Source organism: Lasioglossum baleicum, unplaced genomic scaffold (genome assembly GCF_051020765.1).
Source record: "Lasioglossum baleicum unplaced genomic scaffold, iyLasBale1 scaffold0025, whole genome shotgun sequence".
In the NCBI taxonomy this organism is placed as follows: Eukaryota; Metazoa; Arthropoda; class Insecta; order Hymenoptera; family Halictidae; genus Lasioglossum; species Lasioglossum baleicum.
The window spans coordinates 1,658,319-1,685,724 of NW_027469085.1; positions in this window are offsets into that span (position 1 = coordinate 1,658,319).

Consider the following 27,406-nt stretch of genomic DNA (forward strand, 5'->3'; position numbering starts at 1 on the left):
ACGCGACCATCCACAAAGGGTATTTCGATTTGTCGGATAACGACATGATAAAGAAAAATTGGAATTTATTCTGCGAGGCTCTCCGTCTCACTGGTGAGACAGGGCCGAAGCCTCCGAAAAAATATAAACAATTATCGTCCCCCTCCTCAACGGGACGCGGTAAAATTATCAAACGTTGAACGGCCCGCGGCTATAATAAGGTTGGTGCGCACAGCTGTAAAGCACAAGTGAACGCTTTTGGATTCGAAGAATTGCAAGCTCTTATTATCACCCTAGCAAAACGTGGAAATTAAGCGGTACAAACCAATATTCCACCAACACAGAGTGGAACCACGCGCAGGATCTGGTTCACCAACCGAAGCAAAGATGGACATGTTCGAAGAATACGCGACCATCCACAAAGGGTATTTCGATTTGTCGGAGGACGACGTGGTGAAGAAAAATTGGAATTGATTCTGCGAGGATCACCGTCTCACCGGCGAGACGTGGCCGATGCCATCGTACCAATATAAACAACTAACGTCCCCTCCCCCTCGTCGGGACGCGGTAAAATTATCGAACGTTGGCCGGTCCGCGGCTGTAAAAAGGTTCGGGAGCACTGCTGTAAAGCACAAGTGAGAGCTTCTGGATTCGAAGAATTGCAAGCTCTTAATATCACCATAGGTCTTGCGAACCCTGAGAATTAAGCTGTGGAGCCCAATATTGCACCAACACAGAGTGGAACCACGCGCAGGATCTCGTTCTGCAACCGTAGCAGAGAAGGACCCGTTCGAAGAATACGCGACCATCCACAAAGGGTATTTCGATTAGTCGGATAACGACGTGATAAAGAAAAATTGGAATTTATTCTGCGAGGCTCTCCGTCTCACTGGTGAGACAGGACCGAAGCCTCCGAAAAATATAAACAATTATCGTCCCCCGTCTCAACGGGACGCGGTAAAATTATCAAACGTTGAACGGCCCGCGGCTATAATAAGGTTGGTGCGCACTGCTGTAAAGCACAAATGAACGCTTTTGGATTCGAAGAATTGCAAGCTCTTATTATCACCACTGACCTAGCGAAACGTGAGAATTAAGCTGTACAACCCAATATTCCACCAACACAGAGTGGAACCACGCGCAGGATCTCGTTCTCCAACAGAAGCAGAGATGGACCCGTTCGAAGAATACGGGATCATCCACAAAGGGTATTTCCTATTTGTCGGAGGACGACGTGATGAAGAAAAATTGGAATTTATTCTGCGAGGCTCTCCGTCTCACTGGTGAGACAGCGCCGAAGCATCCGAAAAAATATATACAATAATCGTCCCCCTCCTCAACGGGACGCGGTAAAATTATCAAACGTTGAACGGCCCGCGGCTGTAATAAGGTTGGTTCGCACTGCTGTAAAGCACAAGTGAAAGCTTTTGGATTCGAAGAATTGCAAGCCCTTATTATCGCCACTGGTCTAGCGAAACGTGGGAATGAAGCTGTACAACACAATATTCCACCAACACAGAGTGGAACCACGCCCAGGATCTCGTTCTCCAACAGAAGCAGAGATGGACCCGTTCGAAGAATACGCGACCATCCACAAAGGGTATTTCGATTTGTCGGAGAACGACGTGATAAAGAAAAATTGGAATTTATTCTGCGAGGCTCTCCGTCTCACTGGTGAGACAGGGCCGAAGCCTCCGAAAAAATGTAAACAATTATCGACCCCTCCTCAACGGGACGCGGTAAAATTATCAAACGTTGAACGGCCCGCGGCTATAATAAGGTTGGTGCGCACTGCTGTAAAGCACAAGTGAAAGCTTTTGGATTCGAAGAATTGCAAGCCCTTGTTATCACCTCTGGTCTAGCGAAACGTGGGAATTAAGCTGTACAACCCAATATTCCGCCAACACAGAGTGGAACCACGCGCAGGATCGCGTTCACCAACCGAAGCAGAGATGGACATGTTTGAAGAATACGGGACCATCCACAAAGGGTATTTCGATTTGTCGGAGGACGACGTGATGAAGAAAAATTGGACTTGATTCTGAGAGGATCACCGTCCGCAGGATCTCGTTCTGCAACCGTAGCAGAGATGGACCCGTTCGAAGCATACGCGACCATCCACAAAGGGTCATTTCGATTCGTCGGAGAACGACGTGATAAAGAAAAATTGGAATTTATTCTGCGAGGCTCTCCGTCTCACTGGTGAGACAGGGCCGAAGCCTCCGTAAAAATATAAACAATTATCGTCTCCCTCCTCACCGGGACGCGGTAAAATTATCAAACGTTTAACGGCCCGCGGCTATAATAAGGTTGATTCGCACTGCTGTAAAGCACAAGTGAATGCTTTTGGATTCGAAGAATTGCAAGCCCTTATTATCGCCACTGGTCTAGCGAAACGTGGGAATTAAGCTGTACAACCCAATATTCCACCAACACAGAGTGGAACCACGCGCAGGATCTCGTTCTCCAACAGAAGCAGAGATGGACCCGTTCGAAGAATACGGGATCATCCACAAAGGGTATTTCCTATTTGTCGGAGGACGACGTGATGAAGAAAAATTGGAATTTATTCTACGAGGCTCTCCGTCTCACCGGTGAGACAGCGCCGAAGCATCCGAAAAAATATATACAATAATCGTCCCCCTCCTCAACGGGACGCGGTAAAATTATCAAACGTTGAACGGCCCGCGGCTATAATAAGGTTGGATCGCACTGCTGTAAAGCACAAGTGAAAGCTTTTGGATTCGAAGAATTGCAAGCCCTTATTATCGCCACTGGTCTAGCGAAACGTGGGAATTAAGCTGTACAACCCAATATTCCACCAACACAGAGTGGAACCACGCGCAGGATGTCGTTCTCCAACAGAAGCAGAGATGGACCCGTTCGAAGAATACGGGATCATCCACAAAGGGTATTTCCTATTTGTCGGAGGACGACGTGATGAAGAAAAATTGGAATTTATTCTGCGAGGCTCCCCGTCTCACTGGTGACACAGCGCCGACGCATCCGAAAAAATATATACAATAATCGTCCCCCTCCTCAACGGGACGCGGTAAAATTATCAAACGTTGAACGGCCCGCGGCTATAATAAGGTTGGTTCGCACTGCTGTAAAGCACAAGTGAAAGCTTTTGGATTCGAAGAATTGCAAGCCCTTATTATCACCACTAACCTAGCGAAACGTGGGAATGAAGCTGTACAACACAATATTCCACCAACACAGAGTGGAACCACGCCCAGGATCTCGTTCTCCAACAGAAGCAGAGATGGACCCGTTCGAAGAATACGCGACCATCCACAAAGGGTATTTCGATTTGTCGGATAACGACATGATAAAGAAAAATTGGAATTTATTCTGCGAGGCTCTCCGTCTCACTGGTGAGACAGGGCCGAAGCCTCCGAAAAAATATAAACAATTATCGTCCCCCTCCTCAACGGGACGCGGTAAAATTATCAAACGTTGAACGGCCCGCGACTATAATAAGGTTGGTGCGCACTGCTGTAAAGCACAAGTGAAAGCTTTTGGATTCGAAGAATTGCAAGCCCTTATTACCACCACTGGTCTAGCGAAACGTGGGAATTAAGCTGTACATCCCAATATTCCACCAACACAGAGTGGAACCAAGCGCAGGATCTCGTTCTCCAACAGAAGCAGAGATGGACCCGTTCGAAGAATACGGGATCATCCACGAAGGGTATTTCGATTTGTCGGATGACGACGTGATGAGGAAAAATTGGAATTGATTCTGCGAGGATCACCGTCTCACCGGCGAGACGTGGCCGATGCCACCGTACCAATATAAACAACTAACGTCCCCTCCCCCTCGTCGGGACGCGGTAAAATTATCGAACGTTGACCGGTCCGCGGATATAAAAAGGTTCGGGAGCACTGCTGTAAAGCACAAGTGAGAGCTTCTGGATTCGAAGAATTGCAAGCTCTTAATATCACCATAGGTCTTGCGATCCCTGAGAATTAAGCTGTGGAGCCCAATATTGCACCAACACAGAGTGGAACCACACTCAGGATCTCGTTCTGCAACCGTAGCAGAGATGGACCCGTTCGAAGCATACGCGACCATCCACAAAGGGTCATTTCGATTCGTCGGAGGACGACGTGATGAAGAAAAATTGGAATTTATTCTGCGAGGCTCTCCGTCTCACCGGTGAGACAGGGCCGAAGCCTCCGAAAAAATGTATACAATTATCGTCCCCCTCCTCAACGGGACGCGGTAAAGTTATCAAACGTTGTACGGCCCGCGGCTATAATAAGGTTGGTTCGCACTGCTGTAAAGCACAAGTGAAAGCTTTTGGATTCGAAGAATTGCAAGCCCTTATTATCGCCACTGGTCTAGCGAAACGTGGGAATTAAGCTGTACAACCCAATATTCCGCCAACACAGAGTGGAACCACGCGCAGGATCTCGTTCTCCAACAGAAGCAGAGATGGACCCGTTCGAAGAATACGGGATCATCCACAAAGGGTATTTCCTATTTGTCGGAGGACGACGTGATGAAAAAAATTGGAATTTATTCTGCGGGGCTCTCCGTCTCACTGGTGAGACAGCGCCGAAGCATCCGAAAAAATATATACAATAATCGTCCCCCTCCTCAACGGGACGCGGTAAAATTATCAAACGTTGAACGGCCCGCGGCTATAATAAGGTTGGTTCGCACTGCTGTAAAGCACAAGTGAAAGCTTTTGGATTCGAAGAATTGCAAGCCCTTATTATCGCCACTGGTCTAGCGAAACGTGGGAATGAAGCTGTACAACACAATATTCCACCAACACAGAGTGGAACCACGCCCAGGATCTCGTTCTCCAACGGAAGCAGAGATGGACCCGTTCGAAGAATACGCGACCATCCACAAAGGGTATTTCGATTTGTCGGAGAACGACGTGATAAAGAAAAATTGGAATTTATTCTGCGAGGCTCTCCGTCTCACTGGTGAGACAGGGCCGAAGCCTCCGAAAAAATGTAAACAATTATCGACCCCTCCTCAATGGGACGCGGTAAAATTATCAAACGTTGAACGGCCCGCGGCTATAATAAGGTTGGTGCGCACTGCTGTAAAGCACAAGTGAAAGCTTTTGGATTCGAAGAATTGCAAGCCCTTGTTATCACCTCTGGTCTAGCGAAACGTGGGAATTAAGCTGTACAACCCAATATTCCGCCAACACAGAGTGGAACCACGCGCAGGATCGCGTTCACCAACCGAAGCAGAGATGGACATGTTTGAAGAATACGGGACCATCCACAAAGGGTATTTCGATTTGTCGGAGGACGACGTGATGAAGAAAAATTGGACTTGATTCTGAGAGGATCACCGTCCGCAGGATCTCGTTCTGCAACCGTAGCAGAGATGGACCCGTTCGAAGCATACGCGACCATCCACAAAGGGTCATTTCGATTCGTCGGAGAACGACGTGATAAAGAAAAATTGGAATTTATTCTGCGAGGCTCTCCGTCTCACTGGTGAGACAGGGCCGAAGCCTCCGTAAAAATATAAACAATTATCGTCTCCCTCCTCAGCGGGACGCGGTAAAATTATCAAACGTTTAACGGCCCGCGGCTATAATAAGGTTGGTTCGCACTGCTGTAAAGCACAAGTGAAAGCTTTTGGATTCGAAGAATTGCAAGCCCTTATTATCGCCACTGGTCTAGCGAAACGTGGGAATTAAGCTGTCCAACCCAATATTCCACCAACACAGAGTGGAACCACGCGCAGGATCTCGTTCTCCAACAGAAGCAGAGATGGACACGTTCGAAGAATACGGGATCATCCACAAAGGGTATTTCCTATTTGTCGGAGGACGACGTGATGAAGAAAAATTGGAATTTATTCTGCGAGGCTCTTCGTCTCACTGGTGAGACAGCGCCGAAGCATCCGAAAAATATATACAATAATCGTCCCCCTCCTCAACGGGACGCGGTAAAATTATCAAACGTTGAACGGCCCGCGGCTATAATAAGGTTGGATCGCACTGCTGTAAAGCACAAGTGAAAGCTTTTGGATTCGAAGAATTGCAAGCCCTTATTATCGCCACTGGTCTAGCGAAACGTGGGAATTAAGCTGTACAACCCAATATTCCACCAATACAGAGTGGAACCACGCGCAGGATGTCGTTCTCCAACAGAAGCAGAGATGGACCCGTTCGAAGAATACGCGACCATCCACAAAGGGTATTTCGATTAGTCGGATAACGACGTGATAAAGAAAAATTGGAATTTATACTGCGAGGCTCTCCGTCTCACTGGTGAGACAGGACCGAAGCCTCCGAAAAATATAAACAATTATCGTCCCCCGTCTCAACGGGACGCGGTAAAATTATCAAACGTTGAACGGCCCGCGGCTATAATAAGGTTGGTGCGCACTGCTGTAAAGCACAAATGAACGCTTTTGGATTCGAAGAATTGCAAGCTCTTATTATCACCACTGACCTAGCGAAACGTGAGAATTAAGCTGTACAACCCAATATTCCACCAACACAGAGTGGAACCACGCGCAGGATCTCGTTCTCCAACAGAAGCAGAGATGGACCCGTTCGAAGAATACGGGATCATCCACAAAGGGTATTTCCTATTTGTCGGAGGACGACGTGATGAAGAAAAATTGGAATTTATTCTGCGAGGCTCTCCGTCTCACTGGTGAGACAGCGCCGAAGCATCCGAAAAAATATATACAATAATCGTCCCCCTCCTCAACGGGACGCGGTAAAATTATCAAACGTTGAACGGCCCGCGGCTATAATAAGGTTGGTTCGCACTGCTGTAAAGCACAAGTGAAAGCTTTTGGATTCGAAGAATTGCAAGCCCTTATTATCACCACTAACCTAGCGAAACGTGGGAATGAAGCTGTACAACACAATATTCCACCAACACAGAGTGGAACCACGCCCAGGATCTCGTTCTCCAACAGAAGCAGAGATGGACCCGTTCAAAGAATACGCGACCATCCACAAAGGGTATTTCGATTTGTCGGATAAGGACATGATAAAGAAAAATTGGAATTTATTCTGCGAGGCTCTCCGTCTCACTGGTGAGACAGGGCCGAAGCCTCCGAAAAAATATAAACAATTATCGTCCCCCTCCTCAACGGGACGCGGTAAAATTATCAAACGTTGAACGGCCCGCGGCTATAATAAGGTTGGTGCGCACAGCTGTAAAGCACAAGTGAACGCTTTTGGATTCGAAGAATTGCAAGCTCTTATTATCACCACTGGTCTAGCGAAACGTGGGAATTAAGCGGTACAAACCAATATTCCACCAACACAGAGTGGAACCACGCGCAGGATCTGGTTCACCAACCGAAGCAAAGATGGACATGTTCGAAGAATACGCGACCATCCACAAAGGGTATTTCGATTTGTCGGAGGACGACGTGGTGAAGAAAAATTGGAATTGATTCTGCGAGGATCACCGTCTCACCGGCGAGACGTGGCCGATGCCATCGTACCAATATAAACAACTAACGTCCCCTCCCCCTCGTCGGGACGCGGTAAAATTATCGAACGTTGGCCGGTCCGCGGCTGTAAAAAGGTTCGGGAGCACTGCTGTAAAGCACAAGTGAGAGCTTCTGGATTCGAAGAATTGCAAGCTCTTAATATCACCATAGGTCTTGCGAACCCTGAGAATTAAGCTGTGGAGCCCAATATTGCACCAACACAGAGTGGAACCACGCGCAGGATCTCGTTCTGCAACCGTAGCAGAGATGGACCCGTTCGAAGAATACGCGACCATCCACAAAGGGTATTTCGATTAGTCGGATAACGACGTGATAAAGAAAAATTGGAATTTATTCTGCGAGGCTCTCCGTCTCACTGGTGAGACAGGACCGAAGCCTCCGAAAAATATAAACAATTATCGTCCCCCGTCTCAACGGGACGCGGTAAAATTATCAAACGTTGAACGGCCCGCGGCTATAATAAGGTTGGTGCGCACTGCTGTAAAGCACAAATGAACGCTTTTGGATTCGAAGAATTGCAAGCTCTTATTATCACCACTGACCTAGCGAAACGTGAGAATTAAGCTGTACAACCCAATATTCCACCAACACAGAGTGGAACCACGCGCAGGATCTCGTTCTCCAACAGAAGCAGAGATGGACCCGTTCGAAGAATACGGGATCATCCACAAAGGGTATTTCCTATTTGTCGGAGGACGACGTGATGAAGAAAAATTGGAATTTATTCTGCGAGGCTCTCCGTCTCACTGGTGAGACAGCGCCGAAGCATCCGAAAAAATATATACAATAATCGTCCCCCTCCTCAACGGGACGCGGTAAAATTATCAAACGTTGAACGGCCCGCGGCTATAATAAGGTTGGTTCGCACTGCTGTAAAGCACAAGTGAAAGCTTTTGGATTCGAAGAATTGCAAGCCCTTATTATCGCCACTGGTCTAGCGAAACGTGGGAATGAAGCTGTACAACACAATATTCCACCAACACAGAGTGGAACCACGCCCAGGATCTCGTTCTCCAACAGAAGCAGAGATGGACCCGTTCGAAGAATACGCGACCATCCACAAAGCGTATTTCGATTTGTCGGAGAACGACGTGATAAAGAAAAATTGGAATTTATTCTGCGAGGCTCTCCGTCTCACTGGTGAGACAGGGCCGAAGCCTCCGAAAAATATAAATAATTATCGTCCCCCGTCTCAACGGGACGCGGTAAAATTATCAAACGTTGAACGGCCCGCGGCTATAATAAGGTTGGTGCGCACTGCTGTAAAGCACAAGTGAAAGCTTTTGGATTCGAAGAATTGCAAGCCCTTGTTATCACCTCTGGTCTAGCGAAACGTGGGAATTAAGCTGTACAACCCAATATTCCGCCAACACAGAGTGGAACCACGCGCAGGATCGCGTTCACCAACCGAAGCAGAGATGGACATGTTTGAAGAATACGGGACCATCCACAAAGGGTATTTCGATTTGTCGGAGGACGACGTGATGAAGAAAAATTGGACTTGATTCTGAGAGGATCACCGTCCGCAGGATCTCGTTCTGCAACCGTAGCAGAGATGGACCCGTTCGAAGCATACGCGACCATCCACAAAGGGTCATTTCGATTCGTCGGAGAACGACGTGATAAAGAAAAATTGGAATTTATTCTGCGAGGCTCTCCGTCTCACTGGTGAGACAGGGCCGAAGCCTCCGTAAAAATATAAACAATTATCGTCTCCCTCCTCACCGGGACGCGGTAAAATTATCAAACGTTTAACGGCCCGCGGCTATAATAAGGTTGGTTCGCACTGCTGTAAAGCACAAGTGAAAGCTTTTGGATTCGAAGAATTGCAAGCCCTTATTATCGCCACTGGTCTAGCGAAACGTGGGAATTAAGCTGTACAACCCAATATTCCACCAACACAGAGTGGAACCACGCGCAGGATCTCGTTCTCCAACAGAAGCAGAAATGGACCCGTTCGAAGAATACGGGATCATCCACAAAGGGTATTTCCTATTTGTCGGAGGACGACGTGATGAAGAAAAATTGGAATTTATTCTGCGAGGCTCTCCGTCTCACCGGTGAGACAGCGCCGAAGCATCCGAAAAAATATATACAATAATCGTCCCCCTCCTCAACGGGACGCGGTAAAATTATCAAACGTTGAACGGCCCGCGGCTATAATAAGGTTGGATCGCACTGCTGTAAAGCACAAGTGAAAGCTTTTGGATTCGAAGAATTGCAAGCCCTTATTATCGCCACTGGTCTAGCGAAACGTGGGAATTAAGCTGTACAACCCAATATTCCACCAACACAGAGTGGAACCACGCGCAGGATGTCGTTCTCCAACAGAAGCAGAGATGGACCCGTTCGAAGAATACGGGATCATCCACAAAGGGTATTTCCTATTTGTCGGAGGACGACGTGATGAAGAAAAATTGGAATTTATTCTGCGAGGCTCCCCGTCTCACTGGTGACACAGCGCCGACGCATCCGAAAAAATATATACAATAATCGTCCCCCTCCTCAACGGGACGCGGTAAAATTATCAAACGTTGAACGGCCCGCGGCTATAATAAGGTTGGTTCGCACTGCTGTAAAGCACAAGTGAAAGCTTTTGGATTCGAAGAATTGCAAGCCCTTATTATCACCACTAACCTAGCGAAACGTGGGAATGAAGCTGTACAACACAATATTCCACCAACACAGAGTGGAACCACGCCCAGGATCTCGTTCTCCAACAGAAGCAGAGATGGACCCGTTCGAAGAATACGCGACTATCCACAAAGCGTATTTCGATTTGTCGGAGAACGACGTGATAAAGAAAAATTGGAATTTATTCTGCGAGGCTCTCCGTCTCACTGGTGAGACAGGGCCGAAGCCTCCGAAAAATATAAACAATTATCGTCCCCCGTCTCAACGGGACGCGGTAAAATTATCAAACGTTGAACGGCCCGCGGCTATAATAAGGTTGGTGCGCACTGCTGTAAAGCACAAGTGAAAGCTTTTGGATTCGAAGAATTGCAAGCCCTTGTTATCACCTCTGGTCTAGCGAAACGTGGGAATTAAGCTGTACAACCCAATATTCCGCCAACACAGAGTGGAACCACGCGCAGGATCGCGTTCACCAACCGAAGCAGAGATGGACATGTTCGAAAAATACGCGACCATCCACAAAGGGTATTTCGATTTGTCGGAGAACGACGTGATAAAGAAAAATTGGAATTTATTCTGCGAGGCTCTCCGTCTCACTGGTGAGACAGGGCCGAAGCCTCCGAAAAAATGTAAACAATTATCGACCCCTCCTCAACGGGACGCGGTAAAATTATCAAACGTTGAACGGCCCGCGGCTATAATAAGGTTGGTGCGCACTGCTGTAAAGCACAAGTGAAAGCTTTTGGATTCGAAGAATTGCAAGCCCTTGTTATCACCTCTGGTCTAGCGAAACGTGGGAATTAAGCTGTACAACCCAATATTCCGCCAACACAGAGTGGAACCACGCGCAGGATCGCGTTCACCAACCGAAGCAGAGATGGACATGTTTGAAGAATACGGGACCATCCACAAAGGGTATTTCGATTTGTCGGAGGACGACGTGATGAAGAAAAATTGGACTTGATTCTGAGAGGATCACCGTCCGCAGGATCTCGTTCTGCAACCGTAGCAGAGATGGACCCGTTCGAAGCATACGCGACCATCCACAAAGGGTCATTTCGATTCGTCGGAGAACGACGTGATAAAGAAAAATTGGAATTTATTCTGCGAGGCTCTCCGTCTCACTGGTGAGACAGGGCCGAAGCCTCCGAAAAAATATAAACAATTATCGTCCCCCTCCTCAACGGGACGCGGTAAAATTATCAAACGTTGAACGGCCCTCGGCTATAATAAGGTTGGTGCGCACAGCTGTAAAGCACAAGTGAACGCTTTTGGATTCGAAGAATTGCAAGCTCTTATTATCACCCTAGCAAAACGTGGGAATTAAGCGGTACAAACCAATATTCCACCAACACAGAGTGGAACCACGCGCAGGATCTGGTTCACCAACCGAAGCAAAGATGGACATGTTCGAAGAATACGCGACCATCCACAAAGGGTATTTCGATTTGTCGGAGGACGACGTGGTGAAGAAAAATTGGAATTGATTCTGCGAGGATCACCGTCTCACCGGCGAGACGTGGCCGATGCCATCGTACCAATATAAACAACTAACGTCCCCTCCCCCTCGTCGGGACGCGGTAAAATTATCGAACGTTGGCCGGTCCGCGGCTGTAAAAAGGTTCGGGAGCACTGCTGTAAAGCACAAGTGAGAGCTTCTGGATTCGAAGAATTGCAAGCTCTTAATATCACCATAGGTCTTGCGAACCCTGAGAATTAAGCTGTGGAGCCCAATATTGCACCAACACAGAGTGGAACCACGCGCAGGATCTCGTTCTGCAACCGTAGCAGAGAAGGACCCGTTCGAAGAATACGCGACCATCCACAAAGGGTATTTCGATTAGTCGGATAACGACGTGATAAAGAAAAATTGGAATTTATTCTGCGAGGCTCTCCGTCTCACTGGTGAGACAGGACCGAAGCCTCCGAAAAATATAAACAATTATCGTCCCCCGTCTCAACGGGACGCGGTAAAATTATCAAACGTTGAACGGCCCGCGGCTATAATAAGGTTGGTGCGCACTGCTGTAAAGCACAAATGAACGCTTTTGGATTCGAAGAATTGCAAGCTCTTATTATCACCACTGACCTAGCGAAACGTGAGAATTAAGCTGTACAACCCAATATTCCACCAACACAGAGTGGAACCACGCGCAGGATCTCGTTCTCCAACAGAAGCAGAGATGGACCCGTTCGAAGAATACGGGATCATCCACAAAGGGTATTTCCTATTTGTCGGAGGACGACGTGATGAAGAAAAATTGGAATTTATTCTGCGAGGCTCTCCGTCTCACTGGTGAGACAGCGCCGAAGCATCCGAAAAAATATATACAATAATCGTCCCCCTCCTCAACGGGACGCGGTAAAATTATCAAACGTTGAACGGCCCGCGGCTGTAATAAGGTTGGTTCGCACTGCTGTAAAGCACAAGTGAAAGCTTTTGGATTCGAAGAATTGCAAGCCCTTATTATCGCCACTGGTCTAGCGAAACGTGGGAATGAAGCTGTACAACACAATATTCCACCAACACAGAGTGGAACCACGCCCAGGATCTCGTTCTCCAACAGAAGCAGAGATGGACCCGTTCGAAGAATACGCGACCATCCACAAAGGGTATTTCGATTTGTCGGAGAACGACGTGATAAAGAAAAATTGGAATTTATTCTGCGAGGCTCTCCGTCTCACTGGTGAGACAGGGCCGAAGCCTCCGAAAAAATGTAAACAATTATCGACCCCTCCTCAACGGGACGCGGTAAAATTATCAAACGTTGAACGGCCCGCGGCTATAATAAGGTTGGTGCGCACTGCTGTAAAGCACAAGTGAAAGCTTTTGGATTCGAAGAATTGCAAGCCCTTGTTATCACCTCTGGTCTAGCGAAACGTGGGAATTAAGCTGTACAACCCAATATTCCGCCAACACAGAGTGGAACCACGCGCAGGATCGCGTTCACCAACCGAAGCAGAGATGGACATGTTTGAAGAATACGGGACCATCCACAAAGGGTATTTCGATTTGTCGGAGGACGACGTGATGAAGAAAAATTGGACTTGATTCTGAGAGGATCACCGTCCGCAGGATCTCTTTCTGCAACCGTAGCAGAGATGGACCCGTTCGAAGCATACGCGACCATCCACAAAGGGTCATTTCGATTCGTCGGAGAACGACGTGATAAAGAAAAATTGGAATTTATTCTGCGAGGCTCTCCGTCTCACTGGTGAGACAGGGCCGAAGCCTCCGTAAAAATATAAACAATTATCGTCTCCCTCCTCACCGGGACGCGGTAAAATTATCAAACGTTTAACGGCCCGCGGCTATAATAAGGTTGGTTCGCACTGCTGTAAAGCACAAGTGAATGCTTTTGGATTCGAAGAATTGCAAGCCCTTATTATCGCCACTGGTCTAGCGAAACGTGGGAATTAAGCTGTACAACCCAATATTCCACCAACACAGAGTGGAACCACGCGCAGGATCTCGTTCTCCAACAGAAGCAGAGATGGACCCGTTCGAAGAATACGGGGTCATCCACAAAGGGTATTTCCTATTTGTCGGAGGACGACGTGATGAAGAAAAATTGGAATTTATTCTGCGAGGCTCTCCGTCTCACCGGTGAGACAGCGCCGAAGCATCCGAAAAAATATATACAATAATCGTCCCCCTCCTCAACGGGACGCGGTAAAATTATCAAACGTTGAACGGCCCGCGGCTATAATAAGGTTGGATCGCACTGCTGTAAAGCACAAGTGAAAGCTTTTGGATTCGAAGAATTGCAAGCCCTTATTATCGCCACTGGTCTAGCGAAACGTGGGAATTAAGCTGTACAACCCAATATTCCACCAACACAGAGTGGAACCACGCGCAGGATGTCGTTCTCCAACAGAAGCAGAGATGGACCCGTTCGAAGAATACGGGATCATCCACAAAGGGTATTTCCTATTTGTCGGAGGACGACGTGATGAAGAAAAATTGGAATTTATTCTGCGAAGCTCCCCGTCTCACTGGTGACACAGCGCCGACGCATCCGAAAAAATATATACAATAATCGTCCCCCTCCTCAACGGGACGCGGTAAAATTATCAAACGTTGAACGGCCCGCGGCTATAATAAGGTTGGTTCGCACTGCTGTAAAGCACAAGTGAAAGCTTTTGGATTCGAAGAATTGCAAGCCCTTATTATCACCACTAACCTAACGAAACGTGGGAATGAAGCTGTACAACACAATATTCCACCAACACAGAGTGGAACCACGCCCAGGATCTCGTTCTCCAACAGAAGCAGAGATGGACCCGTTCGAAGAATACGCGACCATCCACAAAGGGTATTTCGATTTGTCGGATAACGACATGATAAAGAAAAATTGGAATTTATTCTGCGAGGCTCTCCGTCTCACTGGTGAGACAGGGCCGAAGCCTCCGAAAAAATATAAACAATTATCGTCCCCCTCCTCAACGGGACGCGGTAAAATTATCAAACGTTGAACGGCCCGCGGCTATAATAAGGTTGGTGCGCACAGCTGTAAAGCACAAGTGAACGCTTTTGGATTCGAAGAATTGCAAGCTCTTATTATCACCCTAGCAAAACGTGGGAATTAAGCGGTACAAACCAATATTCCACCAACACAGAGTGGAACCACGCGCAGGATCTGGTTCACCAACCGAAGCAAAGATGGACATGTTCGAAGAATACGCGACCATCCACAAAGGGTATTTCGATTTGTCGGAGGACGACGTGGTGAAGAAAAATTGGAATTGATTCTGCGAGGATCACCGTCTCACCGGCGAGACGTGGCCGATGCCATCGTACCAATATAAACAACTAACGTCCCCTCCCCCTCGTCGGGACGCGGTAAAATTATCGAACGTTGGCCGGTCCGCGGCTGTAAAAAGGTTCGGGAGCACTGCTGTAAAGCACAAGTGAGAGCTTCTGGATTCGAAGAATTGCAAGCTCTTAATATCACCATAGGTCTTGCGAACCCTGAGAATTAAGCTGTGGAGCCCAATATTGCACCAACACAGAGTGGAACCACGCGCAGGATCTCGTTCTGCAACCGTAGCAGAGAAGGACCCGTTCGAAGAATACGCGACCATCCACAAAGGGTATTTCGATTAGTCGGATAACGACGTGATAAAGAAAAATTGGAATTTATTCTGCGAGGATCTCCGTCTCACTGGTGAGACAGGACCGAAGCCTCCGAAAAATATAAACAATTATCGTCCCCCGTCTCAACGGGACGCGGTAAAATTATCAAACGTTGAACGGCCCGCGGCTATAATAAGGTTGGTGCGCACTGCTGTAAAGCACAAATGAACGCTTTTGGATTCGAAGAATTGCAAGCTCTTATTATCACCACTGACCTAGCGAAACGTGAGAATTAAGCTGTACAACCCAATATTCCACCAACACAGAGTGGAACCACGCGCAGGATCTCGTTCTCCAACAGAAGCAGAGATGGACCCGTTCGAAGAATACGGGATCATCCACAAAGGGTATTTCCTATTTGTCGGAGGACGACGTGATGAAAAAAATTGGAATTTATTCTGCGGGGCTCTCCGTCTCACTGGTGAGACAGCGCCGAAGCATCCGAAAAAATATATACAATAATCGTCCCCCTCCTCAACGGGACGCGGTAAAATTATCAAACGTTGAACGGCCCGCGGCTATAATAAGGTTGGTTCGCACTGCTGTAAAGCACAAGTGAAAGCTTTTGGATTCGAAGAATTGCAAGCCCTTATTATCGCCACTGGTCTAGCGAAACGTGGGAATGAAGCTGTACAACACAATATTCCACCAACACAGATTGGAACCACGCCCAGGATCTCGTTCTCCAACGGAACCAGAGATGGACCCGTTCGAAGAATACGCGACCATCCACAAAGGGTATTTCGATTTGTCGGAGAACGACGTGATAAAGAAAAATTGGAATTTATTCTGCGAGGCTCTCCGTCTCACTGGTGAGACAGGGCCGAAGCCTCCGAAAAAATGTAAACAATTATCGACCCCTCCTCAACGGGACGCGGTAAAATTATCAAACGTTGAACGGCCCGCGGCTATAATAAGGTTGGTGCGCACTGCTGTAAAGCACAAGTGAAAGCTTTTGGATTCGAAGAATTGCAAGCCCTTGTTATCACCTCTGGTCTAGCGAAACGTGGGAATTAAGCTGTACAACCCAATATTCCGCCAACACAGAGTGGAACCACGCGCAGGATCGCGTTCACCAACCGAAGCAGAGATGGACATGTTTGAAGAATACGGGACCATCCACAAAGGGTATTTCGATTTGTCGGAGGACGACGTGATGAAGAAAAATTGGACTTGATTCTGAGAGGATCACCGTCCGCAGGATCTCGTTCTGCAACCGTAGCAGAGATGGACCCGTTCGAAGCATACGCGACCATCCACAAAGGGTCATTTCGATTCGTCGGAGAACGACGTGATAAAGAAAAATTGGAATTTATTCTGCGAGGCTCTCCGTCTCACTGGTGAGACAGGGCCGAAGCCTCCGTAAAAATATAAACAATTATCGTCTCCCTCCTCAACGGGACGCGGTAAAATTATCAAACGTTTAACGGCCCGCGGCTATAATAAGGTTGGTTCGCACTGCTGTAAAGCACAAGTGAAAGCTTTTGGATTCGAAGAATTGCAAGCCCTTATTATCGCCACTGGTCTAGCGAAACGTGGGAATTAAGCTGTACAACCCAATATTCCACCAACACAGAGTGGAACCACGCGCAGGATCTCGTTCTCCAACAGAAGCAGAGATGGACACGTTCGAAGAATACGGGATCATCCACAAAGGGTATTTCCTATTTGTCGGAGGACGACGTGATGAAGAAAAATTGGAATTTATTCTGCGAGGCTCTTCGTCTCACTGGTGAGACAGCGCCGAAGCATCCGAAAAAATATATACAATAATCGTCCCCCTCCTCAACGGGACGCGGTAAAATTATCAAACGTTGAACGGCCCGCGGCTATAATAAGGTTGGATCGCACTGCTGTAAAGCACAAGTGAAAGCTTTTGGATTCGAAGAATTGCAAGCCCTTATTATCGCCACTGGTCTAGCGAAACGTGGGAATTAAGCTGTACAACCCAATATTCCACCAACACAGAGTGGAACCACGCGCAGGATCTCGTTCTCCAACAGAAGCAGAGATGGACCCGTTCGAAGAATACGGGATCATCCACAAAGGGTATTTCCTATTTGTCGGAGGACGACGTGATGAAGAAAAATTGGAATTTATTCTGCGAGGCTCTCCGTCTCACTGGTGAGACAGGGCCGATGCCACCGTACCAATATAAACAACTAACGTCCCCTCCCCCTCGTCGGGACGCGGTAAAATTATCGAACGTTGACCGGGCCGCGGATATTAAAAGGTTCGGGAGCACTGCTGTAAAGCACAAGTGAAAGCTTTTGGATTTGAAGAATTGCAAGCTCTCATTATCACCACTGACCTAGCTAAACGTGAGAATTAAGCTGTACAACCCAATATTCCACCAACACAGAGTGGAACCACAAGCAGGATCTCGTTCACCAACCGAAGCTGAGATGGACATGTTCGAAGAATACGCGACCATCCACGATGGGTATTTCGATTTGTCGGAGGACGACGTGATGAGGAAAAATTGGAATTGATTCTGCGAGGATCACCGTCTCACCGGCGAGACGTGGCCGATGCCTCCGAAAAAATATAAACAATTATCGTCCCCCTCCTCAACGGGACGCGGTAAAATTATCAAACGTTTAACGGCCCGCGGCTATAATAAGGTTGGTTCGCACTGCTGTAAAGCACAAGTGAAAGCTTTTGGATTCGAAGAATTGCAAGCCCTTATTATCGCCACGAGTCTAGCGAAACGTGGGAATTAAGCTGAACACCCAATATTCCACCAACACAGAGTGGAACCACGCGCAGGATCTCGTTCTCCAACAGAAGCAGAGATGGACCCGTTCGAAGAATACGGGATCATCCACAAAGGGTATTTCCTATTTGTCGGAGGACGACGTGATGAAGAAAAATTGGAATTTATTCTGCGAGGCTCTCCGTCTCACTGGTGAGACAGCGCCGAAGCATCCGAAAAAATATATACAATAATCGTCCCCCTCCTCAACGGGACGCGGTAAAATTATCAAACGTTGAACGGCCCGCGGCTATAATAAGGTTGGTGCGCACTGCTGTAAAGCACAAGTGAAAGCTTTTGGATTTGAAGAATTGCAAGCTCTCATTATCACCACTGACCTAGCCAAACGTGAGAATTAAGCTGTACAACCCAATATTCCACCAACACAGAGTGGAACCACAAGCAGGATCTCGTTCACCAACCGAAGCTGAGATGGACATGTTCGAAGAATACGCGACCATCCACGAAGGGTATTTCGATTTGTCGGAGGACGACGTGATGAGGAAAAATTGGAATTGATTCTGCGAGGATCACCGTCTCACCGGCGAGACGTGGCCGATGCCTCCGAAAAAATATAAACAATTATCGTCCCCCTCCTCAACGGGACGCGGTAAAATTATCAAACGTTGAACGGCCCGCGGCTATAATAAGGTTGGTTCGCACTGCTGTGAAGCACAAGTGAAAGCTTTTGGATTCGAAGAATTGCAAGCCCTTATTATGGCCACTGGTCTAGCGAAACGTGGGAATTAAGCTGTACAACCCAATATTCCACCAACACAGAGTGGAACCACGCGCAGGATCTCGTTCTCCAACAGAAGCAGAGATGGACCCGTTCGAAGAATACGGGATCATCCACAAAGGGTATTTCCTATTTGTCGGAGGACGACGTGATGAAGAAAAATTGGAATTTATTCTGCGAGGCTCTCCGTCTCACTGGTGAGACAGCGCCGAAGCATCCGAAAAAATATATACAATAATCGTCCCCCTCCTCAACGGGACGCGGTAAAATTATCAAACGTTGAACGGCCCGCGGCTATAATAAGGTTGGTGCGCACTGCTGTAAAGCACAAGTGAAAGCTTTTGGATTTGAAGAATTGCAAGCTCTCATTATCACCACTGACCTAGCCAAACGTGAGAATTAAGCTGTACAACCCAATATTCCACCAACACAGAGTGGAACCACAAGCAGGATCTCGTTCACCAACCGAAGCTGAGATGGACATGTTCGAAGAATACGCGACCATCCACGAAGGGTATTTCGATTTGTCGGAGGACGACGTGATGAGGAAAAATTGGAATTGATTCTGCGAGGATCACCGTCTCACCGGCGAGACGTGGCCGATGCCTCCGAAAAAATATAAACAATTATCGTCCCCCTCCTCAACGGGACGCGGTAAAATTATCAAACGTTGAACGGCCCGCGGCTATAATAAGGTTGGTTCGCACTGCTGTGAAGCACAAGTGAAAGCTTTTGGATTCGAAGAATTGCAAGCCCTTATTATGGCCACTGGTCTAGCGAAACGTGGGAATTAAGCTGTACAACCCAATATTCCACCAACACAGAGTGGAACCACGCGCAGGATCTCGTTCTCCAACAGAAGCAGAGATGGACCCGTTCGAAGAATACGGGATCATCCACAAAGGGTATTTCCTATTTGTCGGAGGACGACGTGATGAAGAAAAATTGAAATTTATTCTGCGAGGCTCTCCGTCTCACTGGTGAGACAGGGCCGATGCCACCGTACCAATATAAACAACTAACGTCCCCTCCCCCTCGTCGGGACGCGGTAAAATTATCGAACGTTGACCGGGCCGCGGATATTAAAAGGTTCGGGAGCACTGCTGTAAAGCACAAGTGAGAGCTTCTGGATTCGATGAACTGCAAGCTCTTAATATCACCATAGGTCTTGCGATCCCTGAGAATTAAGCTGTGGAGCCCAATATTGCACCAACACAGAGTGGAACCACACGCAGGATCTCGTTCTGCAACCGTAGCAGAGATGGACCCGTTCGAAGCATACGCGACCATCCACAAAGGGTCATTTCGATTCGTCGGAGAACGACGTGATAAAGAAAAATTGGAATTTATTCTGCGAGGCTCTCCGTCTCACTGGTGAGACAGGGCCGAAGCCTCCGAAAAAATATAAACAATTATCGTCTCCCTCCTCAACGGGACGCGGTAAAATTATCAAACGTTTAACGGCCCGCGGCTATAATAAGGTTGGTTCGCACTGCTGTAAAGCACAAGTGAAAGCTTTTGGATTCGAAGAATTGCAAGCCCTTATTATCGCCACTGGTCTAGCGAAACGTGGGAATTAAGCTGTACAACCCAATATTCCACCAACACAGAGTGGAACCACGCGCAGGATCTCGTTCTCCAACAGAAGCAGAGATGGACCCGTTCGAAGAATACGGGATCATCCACAAAGGGTATTTCCTATTTGTCGGAGGACGACGTGATGAAGAAAAATTGGAATTTATTCTGCGAGGCTCTCCGTCTCACTGGTGAGACAGGGCCGATGCCACCGTACCAATATAAACAACTAACGTCCCCTCCCCCTCGTCGGGACGCGGTAAAATTATCGAACGTTGACCGGGCCGCGGATATTAAAAGGTTCGGGAGCACTGCTGTAAAGCACAAGTGAAAGCTTTTGGATTTGAAGAATTGCAAGCTCTCATTATCACCACTGACCTAGCTAAACGTGAGAATTAAGCTGTACAACCCAATATTCCACCAACACAGAGTGGAACCACAAGCAGGATCTCGTTCACCAACCGAAGCTGAGATGGACATGTTCGAAGAATACGCGGCCATCCACGATGGGTATTTCGATTTGTCGGAGGACGACGTGATGAGGAAAAATTGGAATTGATTCTGCGAGGATCACCGTCTCACCGGCGAGACGTGGCCGATGCCTCCGAAAAAATATAAACAATTATCGTCCCCCTCCTCAACGGGACGCGGTAAAATTATCAAACGTTGAACGGCCCGCGGCTATAATAAGGTTGGTTCGCACTGCTGTGAAGCACAAGTGAAAGCTTTTGGATTCGAAGAATTGCAAGCCCTTATTATCGCCACTGGTCTAGCGAAACGTGGGAATTAAGCTGTACAACCCAATATTCCACCAACACAGAGTGGAACCACGCGCAGGATCTCGTTCTCCAACAGAAGCAGAGATGGACCCGTTCGAAGAATACGGGATCATCCACAAAGGGTATTTCCTATTTGTCGGAGGACGACGTGATGAAGAAAAATTGGAATTTATTCTGCGAGGCTCTCCGTCTCACTGGTGAGACAGGGCCGATGCCACCGTACCAATATAAACAACTAACGTCCCCTCCCCCTCGTCGGGACGCGGTAAAATTATCGAACGTTGACCGGGCCGCGGATATAAAAAGGTTCGGGAGCACTGCTGTAAAGCACAAGTGAGAGCTTCTGGATTCGAAGAACTGCAAGCTCTTAATATCACCATAGGTCTTGCGATCCCTGAGAATTAAGCTGTGGAGCCCAATATTGCACCAACACAGAGTGGAACCACACGCAGGATCTCGTTCTGCAACCGTAGCAGAGATGGACCCGTTCGAAGCATACGCGACGATCCACAAAGGGTCATTTCGATTCGTCGGAGAACGACGTGATAAAGAAAAATTGGAATTTATTCTGCGAGGCTCTCCGTCTCACTGGTGAGACAGGGCCGAAGCCTCCGAAAAAATATAAACAATTATCGTCCCCCTCCTCAACGGGACGCGGTAAAATTATCAAACGTTTAACGGCCCGCGGCTATAATAAGGTTGGTTCGCACTGCTGTAAAGCACAAGTGAAAGCTTTTGGATTCGAAGAATTGCAAGCCCTTATTATCGCCACTGGTCTAGCGAAACGTGGGAATTAAGCTGAACACCCAATATTCCACCAACACAGAGTGGAACCACGCGCAGGATCTCGTTCTCCAACAGAAGCAGAGATGGACCCGTTCGAAGAATACGGGATCATCCACAAAGGGTATTTCCTATTTGTCGGAGGACGACGTGATGAAGAAAAATTGGAATTTATTCTGCGAGGCTCTCCGTCTCACTGGTGAGACAGGGCCGATGCCACCGTACCAATATAAACAACTAACGTCCCCTCCCCCTCGTCGGGACGCGGTAAAATTATCGAACGTTGACCGGGCCGCGGATATTAAAAGGTTCGGGAGCACTGCTGTAAAGCACAAGTGAAAGCTTTTGGATTTGAAGAATTGCAAGCTCTCATTATCACCACTGACCTAGCTAAACGTGAGAATTAAGCTGTACAACCCAATATTCCACCAACACAGAGTGGAACCACAAGCAGGATCTCGTTCACCAACCGAAGCTGAGATGGACATGTTCGAAGAATACGCGACCATCCACGATGGGTATTTCGATTTGTCGGAGGACGACGTGATGAGGAAAAATTGGAATTGATTCTGCGAGGATCACCGTCTCACCGGCGAGACGTGGCCGATGCCTCCGAAAAAATATAAACAATTATCGTCCCCCTCCTCAACGGGACGCGGTAAAATTATCAAACGTTGAACGGCCCGCGGCTATAATAAGGTTGGTTCGCACTGCTGTGAAGCACAAGTGAAAGCTTTTGGATTCGAAGAATTGCAAGCCCTTATTATCGCCACTGGTCTAGCGAAACGTGGGAATTAAGCTGTACAACCCAATATTCCACCAACACAGAGTGGAACCACGCGCAGGATCTCGTTCTCCAACAGAAGCAGAGATGGACCCGTTCGAAGAATACGGGATCATCCACAAAGGGTATTTCCTATTTGTCGGAGGACGACGTGATGAAGAAAAATTGGAATTTATTCTGCGAGGCTCTCCGTCTCACTGGTGAGACAGGGCCGATGCCACCGTACCAATATAAACAACTAACGTCCCCTCCCCCTCGTCGGGACGCGGTAAAATTATCGAACGTTGACCGGGCCGCGGATATAAAAAGGTTCGGGAGCACTGCTGTAAAGCACAAGTGAGAGCTTCTGGATTCGAAGAACTGCAAGCTCTTAATATCACCATAGGTCTTGCGATCCCTGAGAATTAAGCTGTGGAGCCCAATATTGCACCAACACAGAGTGGAACCACACGCAGGATCTCGTTCTGCAACCGTAGCAGAGATGGACCCGTTCGAAGCATACGCGACGATCCACAAAGGGTCATTTCGATTCGTCGGAGAACGACGTGATAAAGAAAAATTGGAATTTATTCTGCGAGGCTCTCCGTCTCACTGGTGAGACAGGGCCGAAGCCTCCGAAAAAATATAAACAATTATCGTCCCCCTCCTCAACGGGACGCGGTAAAATTATCAAACGTTTAACGGCCCGCGGCTATAATAAGGTTGGTTCGCACTGCTGTAAAGCACAAGTGAAAGCTTTTGGATTCGAAGAATTGCAAGCCCTTATTATCGCCACTGGTCTAGCGAAACGTGGGAATTAAGCTGAACACCCAATATTCCACCAACACAGAGTGGAACCACGCGCAGGATCTCGTTCTCCAACAGAAGCAGAGATGGACCCGTTCGAAGAATACGGGATCATCCACAAAGGGTATTTCCTATTTGTCGGAGGACGACGTGATGAAGAAAAATTGGAATTTATTCTGCGAGGCTCTCCGTCTCACTGGTGAGACAGCGCCGAAGCATCCGAAAAAATATATACAATAATCGTCCCCCTCCTCAACGGGACGCGGTAAAATTATCAAACGTTGAACGGCCCGCGGCTATAATAAGGTTGGTGCGCACTGCTGTAAAGCACAAGTGAAAGCTTTTGGATTTGAAGAATTGCAAGCTCTCATTATCACCACTGACCTAGCCAAACGTGAGAATTAAGCTGTACAACCCAATATTCCACCAACACAGAGTGGAACCACAAGCAGGATCTCGTTCACCAACCGAAGCTGAGATGGACATGTTCGAAGAATACGCGACCATCCACGAAGGGTATTTCGATTTGTCGGAGGACGACGTGATGAGGAAAAATTGGAATTGATTCTGCGAGGATCACCGTCTCACCGGCGAGACGTGGCCGATGCCTCCGAAAAAATATAAACAATTATCGTCCCCCTCCTCAACGGGACGCGGTAAAATTATCAAACGTTGAACGGCCCGCGGCTATAATAAGGTTGGTTCGCACTGCTGTGAAGCACAAGTGAAAGCTTTTGGATTCGAAGAATTGCAAGCCCTTATTATGGCCACTGGTCTAGCGAAACGTGGGAATTAAGCTGTACAACCCAATATTCCACCAACACAGAGTGGAACCACGCGCAGGATCTCGTTCTCCAACAGAAGCAGAGATGGACCCGTTCGAAGAATACGGGATCATCCACAAAGGGTATTTCCTATTTGTCGGAGGACGACGTGATGAAGAAAAATTGGAATTTATTCTGCGAGGCTCTCCGTCTCACTGGTGAGACAGGGCCGATGCCACCGTACCAATATAAACAACTAACGTCCCCTCCCCCTCGTCGGGACGCGGTAAAATTATCGAACGTTGACCGGGCCGCGGATATTAAAAGGTTCGGGAGCACTGCTGTAAAGCACAAGTGAGAGCTTCTGGATTCGATGAACTGGAAGCTCTTAATATCACCATAGGTCTTGCGATCCCTGAGAATTAAGCTGTGGAGCCCAATATTGCACCAACACAGAGTGGAACCACACGCAGTATCTCGTTCTGCAACCGTAGCAGAGATGGACCCGTTCGAAGCATACGCGACCATCCACAAAGGATATTTCGATTCGTCGGAGAACGACGTGATAAAGAAAAATTGGAATTTATTCTGCGAGGCTCTCCATCTCACTGTTGAGACAGGGCCGAAGCCTCCGAAAAATATAAACAATTATCGTCCCCCTCCTCAACGGGACGCGGTAAAATTATCAAACGTTGAACGGCCCGCGGCTATAATAAGGTTGGTTCGCACTGCTGTAAAGCAGAAGTGAAAGCTTTTGGATTGGAAGAATTGCAAGCCCTTATTATCACCACTGGTCTAGCGAAACGTGGGAATTAAGCTGTACAACCCAATATTCCGCCAACACAGAGTGGAACCACGCGCAGGATCTCGTTCTCCAACAGAAGCAGAGATGGACCCGTTCGAAGAATACGGGATCATCCACAAAGGCTATTTCCTATTTGTCGGAGGACGACGTGATGAAGAAAAATTGGAATTTATTCTGCGAGGCTCTCCGTCTCACTAGTGAGCCAGGGCCGAAGCCTCCGAAAAAATATAAACAAATATCGTCCCCCTCCTCAACGGGACGCGGTAAAATTATCAAACGTTGTAACCGTACCAATTACATATCGAGTGAGAGCGAGAGGGACTATCGCGAATCCCCACCACAGCGTGTCGCGACAAGATCTGCGATCCTTGTCAAAATAAAGGACCGCAGATCATCATCGCTAATTAGGATGCGCGCGCACCGATCCCCACTCGATACAGATCGAAGGAGGTCGATGCGCGAAGCAAATTCATCACTCTACGTCTGGAAGCGGGTCTAATAACACGCGACTCTAATAGATCCGGCGAAAACCGGTACTCGTTCGAGAAGTCAAACCGACTTCGCATTTCTAGTCAAACCGCCTAGATTGCCTTCGTCTTGTACGCGCCTCAAACCGAGGAGTCACAAGTACAAACCGTACTGTGGCACAGCCGAGATTAATAACTATTATCGTGTGTAACGATCGTGTCGGCGTAGAGTCAAGTGTAAAGGTAACGTACGAGAAGACGGCAATCTAATAGGAACTGTCGATAGATAGAGTCGTGTTATTATTATTAAAATCATAATTGAACGACAGAAGGATTTAGTACGACTCTTATTTGCGATTCTAGAACCGGAGTGGGATCAGGCTCGCTTAATAGCGCAGACGAATTCACTCTTTCGGTGAAGCCTAGTAAAAGGAGTCTTGTACGTGTCGGCATATATGTGCTTCTCCGAGAAATCGGCAGAGTACGTACGTGATACGACGGTCGTCATCTGTCGGGTTTTTACACGTTCAAAGGACAAAAGTGATTATGTACTGTGTTGATTTACTATTCCAGAACCGGAGTGGAATCAGGCTCGCTTAATAGCGCAGAAGGATTCACTCTTTTGGTGTTGCATAGTAAAGAGGCGCTTTGTACGTGTTGGCATACAGCATACTTCTCCGAGCAATCGGCAGAGTATCTATGTGTTTCGACGGTCATTTGTTGTCCGGATTATAAACTGTAGAATTGATTAGCACAATACGAGTGACTAGACACTGAACCGGAATACAAACGGGCTCACCGCTTGGTGCAGAAAGGGTGTATTCTTTTGGTGAGGCAAAGGTGACGAGTATTGTGCGTGTGAGCAGGGGCGATACCTCTCCGAGGAGTCGGCAGGGTACGCTCGTGTTATAACGATCGAGTCTAGCAGTCCATGTACGTTTAACATCTAAATCCAGATCAATAACGATTGTTGAAACAATTCCAGACGTAGCGTCTCGTGGGTGTACTGGGAGCGTGGCTATAATTTGAAGTATCGCGTTTGGCGACCGTATTTGTAGTGGGAGTTTTCGGTAAAGAATATATTATCTTGCCTGCGTGCAAGTTTCTTTGATAATCGCATTTAGCGAACGTCTCTTCAAGGTTTACAGTAAGAAACTTTGACTGGGTGGAAACCCTAATTTGAAGTATCGCGTTTGGCGACCGTATTTGTAGTAGGAGTTTTCGGTTAAAAATATATTATCTTGCCCGTATGCAAGTTTCTTTGATTCGCGAGCGAAACCGTATCCGTCACGGTTTATACATTTTCATTATATATTACATAGAACGGTTCCTCGGAAAACCTTTGTATTTCGGAGAAGTAGGGTTACCTCACGGTATTGATTTACAACACTGAGTATATTAGTTGTCGGCGAACAAATGTGCGACATACCAGCGTGTTGACGCCGAGAGTCTATAATCCTGACGGAAGATCTCTATATAGAAAAACCTGTATACAAAGCTTGGTACAATATACCCTACTTTTACCTCCTAACTGGTTCTCAACTTATTTATCAGATAATCCAAACCTCTCCGCTTCCAGTGCCTGGAGGCACGAACTAAACATCTTTTGTCTCAGTCAATTATCATGTTTAATTATTGATAAAGTAAATTCTGTTAAATTCAATCAATAGTAATTCAGGAAGTAACATTAATACGGTTACAACGTTGAACGGCCCGCGGCTATAAAAAGGTTGGTGCGCACTGCTGTAAAGCACAAGTGAAAGCTGTTGGATTTGAAGAATTGCAAGCTCTCATTATCACCACTGACCTAGCCAAACGAGAGAATTAAGCTGTACAACCCAATATTCCACCAACACAGAGTGGAACCACAAGCAGGATCTCGTTAACCAACCGAAGCAGAGATGGACCCGTTCGGAGAATACGAGATCATCCACGAAGGGTATTTCGATTTGTCGGA